At 49.4% G+C, this 10,000-nt stretch overlaps 1 protein-coding gene across 41 annotated transcripts in view; it reads left to right on the top strand.

The window, feature by feature from the left end:
* The window catches only part of heph (polypyrimidine tract-binding protein 1 heph), a 153,205-nt gene that overhangs the window by 93,000 nt on the left and 50,205 nt on the right, over positions 1 to 10,000 (top strand). For 11 of the 41 annotated variants that reach the window (XM_070131044.1, XM_070131046.1, XM_070131036.1 and 8 more), the window contains exon 1: positions 639 to 934. The exons of 28 other annotated variants lie outside the window; for them this stretch is intronic. The gene's annotated coding sequence lies outside the window, so the exon portion shown is untranslated. Of the gene's footprint in view, positions 1 to 638; positions 935 to 10,000 lie in introns of those variants that run through there. 2 more of the 41 variants (XM_070131042.1, XM_070131041.1) reach the window with 1 other exon arrangement.

Here is a 10,000-nt window from a genome sequence, read left to right as displayed (position 1 = left end):
ACAAAATATATGAAATAGGAAAGAGAGGAGAGGAGAGGAAACGGGGAAATGCCTCGGATTGTGACGGTTGTAGACCGGAATCGAGGATGGAGATTCATACTCATGTGACTAGAACATCGTGCCGGTCTGTTCTGATTTTACTTTGCCTTTTCGCCATCTTCGGTTTGTAGGAGAATCACTAATGCTATGCAAGGAGGATGGGAGGAGAAAGAGGGAAAGGTAAAAGAGAAAGAGAGAGAAAGAGAGGAGAGCGAGAGCGCTTGGTGTGATGGTGATGGAGGGTCGGCGAGGCGCGGGAGTTGTGCGAGTCCCCTCCCCTCCCCCCTCCCCCCCCTCTAGCGTTCACCCCGGCGTCCCCTGACCCCCCCACCTCCCCCCTCTCGTGGCCTCTCCACGCGTCACGGACTAGAGAGTTGCCGCATATCTCTACTGGGGAATATTAATTTCCCTCGATGCAGCGTGCAATTGCTTCGTTTTTTCACACTTTGAGGTTGATGGCGAACACCTTTGCTCTTTGCTGATGATCGGGTCGCAGCCGCAGCAGTTCCGTGGGCGCAGCGAGATATTTCCGAAGAGTTAGTGAATGTGGCTTAGTGAGGTTTGCCGCGTGGGTTTGGGGCCGTCCGCTGGCTGGCCTCACCTTACTACACCCAGCAGTCCCACACGGCGACACACACGCCACCGCAAGTCTCATCCAAGTTCTTCTCCGTTTCTCTTCTCTGCCCTCACTCACGCTTGCTACTCCTCTCTCTTTCCATTCCTGATACCCTTGAGGATACAGTGAAGTGATACCAGTGAGGATCAAGTGCCCTGTGAGTGAGGATTGTGCAGTATTGGTGCCGTTGCGTGGTCGTTGGAAGCAGGGGTTACCGGACTCGCCTGGCCTTTGGCGGGAAGCAAGACTCTCTGCCTTTCTTCTGTACACTCTAGGGTGGTAGGTACCTTCGCTTCTTGTGTTGCTTGGCCGGCGCGCCCGTGCTTCGGAGGCGCCGGGGGATTTTAAAGCAAGGTAGACAGGGATTTTTCTTCCGACGGGCACGAGGGAGTGGTGACGCGAGGGGAGGGAGGGAGATCGTGATGGCGGGCGAGTGTGGGGATGGAGGCAACGCTCGTGTCCGTGCGATGGCGGCGGCGGCGGCGGCATCGGCATCGGCGGTTCGGCGTGGCTCGAAGGATCGCTCGTACCGGCTTGCCAGATCCACAAGAGGTGTGAGGGCGGGTTTAAGAGGGATCTCAAAGGGCATTCCTTTTAGCTGCGGGAGGATCGGCGAGGACGTCATGCGCCTCGATCGGTGGTTTGTGCTAGGGTCCCCACGCGGCGTGCATGTTTCGCCGTTGGACGTGAGAGAGACGCTTCCCCACACACGCCATTCGCGCGAAGGGAAAGCTTTCCCTCCGGCCGTTCGAGGAAAAGGAGCTGTTGTTAAGCGGGGCCGGAGTTTCTAGACTCGCGGCCAGGACCGAGACTCGGGCCGCGTGGTGTAACAAAGACGCGGCATCGCCACACCGCAACCTCTCCCTCTTCTCTTCTTCTCTCTTCTTTTCCTCTCCCTCTTCTTCTTCTCCTCCCTTCTCTCTTCTTTTCCTCTCCCTCTTCTTCTTCTTTTCCTCTCCCTCTTCTTCTTTTCTTCTCCCTCTTCTTCTTCTTTTCCTCTCCCTCATCTTCTCTTCTCTCCTCTCCCTCTTCGTCCCTCCTCCTTCCTCTTCCTTTCCATGCGTCATCCGAAGATCCCAAAGCCGCTCCTCCATGCAGAGACAAAGCATGTGGATGGGATAGAACGAGGGATAGGGAATAGGCGGTCGTCCATTCACGTGGGAGGGAAAATGGCGGACGTAGCTTGAGGAGTTAGTAGTTGTGCTAGGGTTCTGCGCGTAAGGGCGACTTTGGATTTAGTGGAAGTGGAAGAATGAGTCAGAAGTAACCTCTCGTCCCCCCCAATCTCTCTCCGCTCCTCTCTTCTCTCTCCCTCTTTTTCCCTGTTCGCTCCTCTCTTCTCTCTCGCTCTTTTCTCCTCTCTTCTCTCTTTTCTCTTCTCTCCTCTCTTCTCTCTTCTCTTCTCTCTCGCTCTTCTCTCTTCTCTTCTCTTCTCTCTCGCTCTTTTCTCTTCTCTTCTCTTCTCTTCTCTCTCGCTCTTTTCTCTTCTCTTCTCTTCTCTTCTCTCTCGCTCTTTTCTCTTCTCTTCTCTTCTCTTCTCTCTCGCTCTTTTCTCTTCTCTTCTCTTCTGTTCTCTCTCGCTCTTTTCTCTTCTCTTTTCTTCTCTTCTCTCTCTCTCTTTTCTCTTCTCTTCTCTTCTCTTCTCTCTCCCTCTTTTTTCTTCTCTTCTCTTCTCTTCTCTCTCTCTTTTTTATCTTCTTTTCTCTTCTCTTCTCTTCTCTTCTCTCTACTCTCTTTTCTTTTCTTCTCTTCTCTTCTCTTCTCTTCTCTTCTCTCTCGCTCTTTTCTCTTCTCTTCTCTTCTCTTCTCTCTCGCTCTTTTCTCTTCTCTTCTCTTCTCTTCTCTCTCGCTCTTTTCTCTTCTCTTCTCTTCTCTTCTCTCTCGCTCTTTTCTCTTCTCTTCTCTTCTCTTCTCTCTCGCTCTTTTCTCTTCTCTTCTCTTCTCTTCTCTCTCGCTCTTTTCTCTTCTCTTCTCTCTCGCTCTTTTCTCTTCTCTTCTCTTCTCTTCTCTCTCGCTCTTTTCTCTTCTCTTCTCTTCTCTTCTCTCTCGCTCTTTTCTCTCTCTCTCTATTTCTCCCCCCATCCTTATACCTACCCATCGTCTTTTTCTTTCTCTTTACTCTCTTCACTTGTTTTGCCGTGTCCCCCCCCCCCCCCCATTTCTCTTTTCCTCCTAACCTTTTTTCTCCTTTACCCTCGCCCTTCCCGTCTTACAATTGCCTTCCATTTTCTTTTCTCCGCCATGTTTTCGCCTCTCCTCGGCGCCCTTTTCTCTCCCATGTGCACGCCTCTGCCCCCCCCCCCCCCTCTCTCTCTTTTCACGCTCCCCCGCCCCGTCTCTCTTCTCTCTCCCGCACTCCCTTTTCTTTCCTCCTCCCCTTTTCCTCTCTCCCCTCTCTCGCCTCTGGCTCCCTGCTCTTCCCCTCTGCGTCTCCTTCTCCCCCTTTATTTCCCGCCTCTCATGACACTACTTCTCTCATTCTTTTCTCTCATTTGCGGACACATTCATGAATACTTGTTTATATTCACACACGCACACGCATACACACACGCATGCACACAGCCACCTATCGGTCGTCAGCTGCAGCGGTACAAGAATCAACTGCTTGATTGCCACGCAGTTGTGTGTTCATCTGATGCAACGAATTGGATGAATAAATATGAGATGGATTTATAAATGCATGTGTACATATGTGTATATATATCTATCTATCTATATATTTATATATATATTATTTTTACTCTTCTCACCCCCTTCTCTTTCCTGCCTCGTGTAAAGCGCTTGGCCAAAGAAAGGGCGGAAATGGCGTATCAGAAGGGTGATAAGATAAGGGTTTCACGGCGAGATTACGTTCGCCCTTTCTGGGAGGTGGGTTGAGCTGTGGGTTTTCTCACTCGGTGGACTCTGCCTGGTAACCATGCCTCTGAGGTGTGTCTGGTAGGTTCGGAGGCCTGGCCGGCGCGTAAGAGGCACGAGGGGATCGTATTGCGTGTGGTTTAACTCCTTTAGCATTTTTAAATCCTCGAATCACATTAGGGGATTGGATTGAACAGGTGGTTCTGAGAGAGAGACGCACGGCAGGGTTGTTCTTCACACTTGAGCTGCAGAAGTGTAGACAACAAAGGGAACTTGGCCAGACCACGCTACCGCTCTGACGTAATGTACCGAGAACTTAACATTGTTGCCACATGTCGCCCTTCAGTCGCGCCGCTGCATTCCATCACCGATTCTTTTGTTCGCTTATTCAACCACGTAAATGTCCTGCTCGACAACAGGTTTCGTATCTTCTGCTCATTGCAGCTGCGCCCATTGAGTCATGTATCCTTCTGGAGAGTAGTTTTTCTGTGTATTGAAAGTCTGACGTTTCAGTGACAGTTTTCCTCAAATTCCGTGCGCGAGAAATTTCAGCCTTTGTACTGCCAGCCTGACACGAAACGAAGCCTTACTCGCTCGTGTTGGCAAGTCTGTTAGTTTGCCTGCTCATGACACATGGCTGTTGTGTGAGAGGTAGATGGCCACGTGGCCCGAGCGAGCAAGCGAGCGAGCGCGAGACCACGCAGGATGCGAGCGAGGCTTCTGGGTGAACGTCCTGAACCCTGTTGCGCTGCTGCCGATGACGTATCCTTCAAACTTAGTGGCGCCAACCAGGAGATTCACGAACGTTCTTAAATAGTCACTAAATAGAGCTAAAGTAAGAAGCGATGTTTGTGTGTGCTCGCGTGCGCACGATTGGAGCCAGATCTAAGGATATGGCAGGTGCGGCAGGAGAAATTGTTTGGTTTGGTTATCATTGTGTTCGTACGTCTGTATCTGTTAGGGAATCGGGGAATTTCATTGTATAAGCAAATGTATCCGGAAAGCGTGCATAGTTCTGTAAATACATGAGCTTGCCGCTTGTATGATGCACAGGAAGGAAGTGCATGCGCGTTTTCGTGCGTGCGCACCTCAGCACGTCGAGGTTGCCCCCATGTTAGCTGAAAGGCGCAGCCCCTGCGGCAGGGGAAGGCGAAGCGGATGTGGGATGTTAGCAGGGAAGTGCGTAGGTGCCAAGACAAAAACGCCGGTGGGAGACGTCATCGTCCGTGTCAGGAGGTCTCGCACTGCCAGACATTTATTCCTCTCCCCTTCTCAAGGTGGCGTCTGTTAGTTCTTACTTGGAGGAAGCTTTGGAAGGGATTTTTACGAACATGCTGTGCTTGTCAAATTACCTTTTTAAGATAGGCTTTTTAATCTACGACAGCGCAGCGAAACGAGAATCATACGCGTACGAGAGGCGACGAGAGAGAGAGAGAGAGAGAAAAAAAAACGTTTGGGTGTTTGGGCTGCCGGGCGGGAGTTTGTTTGGATGCTCTGCGACCGATGCCAAACCCGAACCCCTAGCATCCTTTCTACTTGAAGGAGCTCTGGCGGTGTGGCATCCGAATTTAATGGCCATAATTTGTTTGGTTCTCTAACGCTTTTCCTCCTCCAAATATATTCACATAATACTCTGCCGGCGCTGGTTACTCACTGTTTGTTATGCATTGGACAAAGCGTCATAATACGAGCACACGTGATTGTGTTACGATTTTCAGAGTGGTTTGTTGTGCAATATCCATTTATATTGGAATGAACATTTGACGTTTTGATTATTCTCGTGGCAGTTGTGTTGTGGAATGATTTCCAACTTTTTTTTAGGAATCGAAGCGTTTTCAACCAAGTTCAGTCACGAAAATAATGTTTTTGAACTTCTCTTGGGCGATGTGTTCATGGCTATGTGACTCAGTGGGCAAGAGTAGTAGCTGGACAGCAGACCTTTCTTGGAACCCTTGTCCCAGTGATCCTAGCTCCCCTTATCCCCGGTCATCCCTCTTCCCTCTCCCCTTTCATTCCTTTCCCCTCTCCCTCCCTCCCTCTCCTCTTGTCTCCCTTCCACCCCCCCCCCCTGTCTCCCATCCCTTTCCCGAGCTAAAGTACGCGCAGTCGCACAGGCACCCCTTTCCCCTGCTCGCGTCCCCTCGGTTGGGTAATCCCGACTGATACGCATCACCTGCGCCTCGGGTGCTTTGTACGTTCAGCTAACAGCTGTCCCGTCCAGCGGAAAATTTTGCATTAATGGCTGCTGCTCTGTCGATATTTTTTCCCTCCTCTTACTGGTGTTTGCAAAATAATTTTGGTGGGATTGTTATAGCTTGGCCTGTGATCCGTTGAAGGAATTGTATTCAATTGTTAGGAGGGAGAGTACTATTTTGATTATTTTAGGGAAATAGGAGGAGCGGGGAGGGAAAAATGAATCCACCACGGCTTAGTTATACGGTCAGATTTGGCGAGAAGCTATGACGGACGGCGAGCCTCTCCTCGGACTAGCTGGGTTTTCCCACTCTCGCCATACCAAAGTGGTTCTAACCCCGGAAGTTGCAGAGCACCAACATGCGAGGAAAACGCTCCTCCGTTTTCTATCCTTCCACTCGACAGTTTTAGTGGAGACTACCCTCAAATGATTGGATTCTTTCTTTCTCTTTCTCTCCCTTCTTCCTTTGTCTGTTTATCTATTTTTTCCCAAATTACTGTCGTATCGCAGGCTTTATTGAAGCCGGAATGTCGAAAGAGGGTGGTTATATACTTGCGGTGAGGATAATGAAGGCCCAAGGTAATGCCTTAAGCCTTAGGTGGGGTGAATAGGGGAACTTTTTTTAGTGGAATTCTAGCCGAGTGTGTTGTCTGTGCGGCGTGGGCGGGGCGCAGCGAGGCGAGTTGGCGCCGGGCCAGCGTGGCGACGTGCCCCCTCTCCCCTCCCCGCGCCCCAACACCTCTCCACCCGTCATATCACCCCCTCGCATTTACCTCCCTGCCAGTTCCCTTAGCAGATTCACCGTTCCACTCTTCGAGTTGGAAATTATAGCCCTGATATCAAGTTCTCCGCCACACTGTATATTTCGTCCTCCATCCCTCCTCTCCTTCTCTTTCGCCCCTTCCTGTTCTCCTTTCATCGTCTCTCCTCTTCCTTGGCTCTGTGTAGCGCACGCGAAATGAAGGAAATGTTTGGTAGGGTTAGAAGTGTAGAGACAGAAAATGGGAGTCGAACGAGTTGGTGGAAAAGGGGAAGAAATGGTAGCGCGAGACGGCGTTAAGACGCAAATTCTGCGAGACTGGAATTCATTATTTATATAAAAGACTTGAAGCGAATTTTAGCGTCCTGTATAGCGCCAAGGTTTTCTTTAAAATCTTCTCCTTTGTGATTGATACGGGGTTCTTGAAGGCACGAGGATCGCAGCGGCGGCGGCGGCGGCGGACGGCATCTGTCGGAGCTCGCTTGTGTAAAGGGACACCCGAGTTTATTGTTGTGGGGCTGGATACGGGCGGGGAAGGGGCCGGGTGTCCTGGCTGTCATAAGGGAATTAGGTATTTGGTGAAGAGGGAGGGGATATCGGGGTGACAGATGGGCTGAGTCATGAGGGGATTATTTCGCTTCATTCCCAACACCCGCCTGCCCTGTCCCCGCCACCCTCCCAATCTACCCCCTCCAAACAACTCCCCTTCCTGCCCCCCCCCCCCCCCCCCCCCTCCCCCTCACATCCGAGTAGCGTGTCGAACCTCGTGTGCTTCTCATACCACGCCTTCCCTCACATCAAGCGATGGGCGTTCGCATGCTTCTACGATTTTCCCCCACGAACGCCCTTCAATCGTTAGGACTTGTTCCAAATTATTATTGTTTTTTTCTCGAATTTTTAAACCGTGGTCACAGGCGATCTTTCAGCTGCTTCGTTATCAGTAACCCTCCCCCTTGGAGCGCTGGAGGAACGCTACTTTTCTCACTATCCACTGAATTATTGTAATTGCTTTCTCCCCTCCACGAAAGCGCCTTGCTATATTTGCTGTGTTTCCCCTTCCCAGCTAATCCAGTGGGCTATTGTAACTAGTTTCTCCGTCCGTGCCTGGCGTGAGGGCAAGCCCTTCTCGGCTGTGGAGTGGGATTTGTGACTTATTCTCTTCATCAAAACAAGCTGTGGTTGAGTTTTATTGTAGGCGGCTGGTTAGTATCGAGAGCATTAATGCCGAGAGCTTCCCCCCCCGTGGGTGGCGAAATTAGATCCTATGAAAGTCCCAGATAACTCCATCCCATTCCCTACTATCCTGGCAGCCGCCACTATTGATCGTACGGGAGTGCGTGTGTTTGCCCCTCGACCTCACCTGGGACATGGGACGGACCACCTACCAGCCAATTGACTGGCGTTCCTGCTAGTTGCCAGCGAGTAGCACTGGCTTGGCCTAGGACACATGGCTGGAAGAATGTAGCCTTGACAGCGCCTCAACGTTTTTGTCGAGCCGCAAGTTGCCTAGTCCGGGTAAAGGGTAGAAATGCAGTTTCTTTCTTCCAGATGTTTGGATATTTAGCTTTTATAGCGCGACGTGATCTTTTAAAAGGAAAGGCTCGGCTGGAAAGCCTGCTCGGGGCTAGTTTGAAGACCGTGCGGCAGCCGCTTTGAAGTCGTGTTAAGATTAGATGTTTGTTTTATTATTTCTTAATAGAGTTTAAGGCCGGGGAGTAACAATTAGCTTTTACACTGCCCTTTTGTTTCTTACACTCAGTTCATGTATTTACGGTAAAACTGACTAGTAGAAGATTTTAGCGCATGGGGAGTACGCCCCAGACGCCAGTCCCAATTTCCCCCCCGACGCAAACAAACAAACTGAGCTTAAGCAGAACGTTTTCCAAGCCTTGTCATCTGTTGCTGCTGATATTGACCCGTAGTTGGTGTGGCTACCCTCCCCCCCCCTCCCTTCCCCATTTCCCCCGTGTCCCTGTCCCCTCCTTTTCTCTTCCACTCATCCCGCTCCCGTCAGGTCAATACCTCCAGCGGGTCTACCCTACCTGGAGCTTCACGTAGAGCATCATCCCAGAAAGTAAAGTAGTAAGCTGGCAGGACTCACGCTCACGCTTTCCTCCTCGCGAGTAAGGACGCCTTGTACTTTTTTAATGTCTGTTTCGGGAGGCGAGGGTAATTAGGCAGGATTATTGTAACATTGTAAGTGTCTTGTGTTTGAGTGAGCGAGTGGCGCATACGTGTTTTGAATGGGTAAAGTCAGCTGCTGTGTTCTGCTGATTTAGTGCGCGAGTATTTTACTGGAAAGCAATCTAGTTAGGAAGTCAGAAAGCGGTTTGGAGAGCTGGAGCGGCCGGCGTGAACGACGTTAATGAGTAGTTTTGCTATTTTCTCCGCGTTGTTGGTCGTGGTGACAGTCGGAGATGACGTGCCTGTTTGCTTGCTTGTTCTGTTATGCTTTTCCGTTTTCCCCTACTTATTTGCCGCTCCAGGTTATGAATAAGCAGTGGGATTTCCTCTTTCAAAACTGGCTGGGACCTCCGTCTAGGAACTCCGTTCGAGAGACTGCACCGAATTGTAATTTTTTTGAGACGGCGACGCAGTATATCCATAACATTTACAAAATGCTTGCTTATCCTATAGTTTTATGGTCAGGTGCTCACACGATATTCCTGATGGAAAATGTTCAAAAGTACTTTTTACTAGTTTTGTTAAATGCGCAATTCTAAGCTCTGAATGTACTTTACCCTGCGAATGTTGTTTTTGTTGCCCATACAGACGTCGTTTGTGTAAAACCACACACGTTAAGCATTGCTTGGTAGTTTGTTAATTTTACAGGTAATTCAGAATGTCATCAGGCTTTCGAGACACGTGTTTTTGATCCTCGATTCCCTTTGTTTAAATGGTTACACTTATTGAGATAACATTTTCAGTTGTAAAACGGAGCTCATTGTATTATGGTTATTAAATAATTAAGGTAATCTTTAAATAAGAACTAGAAATGTGACAATCGTCTGTTTTCTCAAGTTAATTATTTTATTCTAGTAACTTCAATAGAGATTTTCATCTCTACATACTACAAATACCCTTTTTTGTGCTCTTCATATTCAGGAGCAATCAAAAACAGCACGTCACAGTTCTTGTGGTATTATCATGCATTGTCTCTTTCTCGATTCTGTACGTGGCGGCTCCGAGATCCCACAGGTGTTCAAATAGTCACTACAGCACTTGCCATTGTTGTTGAACACCTGTCAAAGTTCTGTGCTCAGATGAGCAGTCTGCTATATTTAGTTTTACCATGTTGCATTTTTTGCGACACAAACGTTTGGCAAGTTTATTTTTTAAGAACCTGTATGTAGGTGTGACCAGGCTTATGTTGACTATTTTAATGGTTGACAACACCCTCAATGTTTAACTTGGCATGTCACCCATTGTCGAGACACTTGTAGTAGACGCGAAAACCTTGAAAGCCTACTACCAACGGGAACTACGTAGTTTTGTCATGTTTGGTTCCTTCGCGTAGGACTGAAGGAACCTCTGT

This window comes from Penaeus vannamei, chromosome 16 (genome assembly GCF_042767895.1).
Source record: "Penaeus vannamei isolate JL-2024 chromosome 16, ASM4276789v1, whole genome shotgun sequence".
Lineage (NCBI taxonomy): Eukaryota > Metazoa > Arthropoda > Malacostraca > Decapoda > Penaeidae > Penaeus > Penaeus vannamei.
Note: the sequence above shows the minus strand (reverse complement) of the source record. Positions and strands in the feature narration are given on the sequence as shown.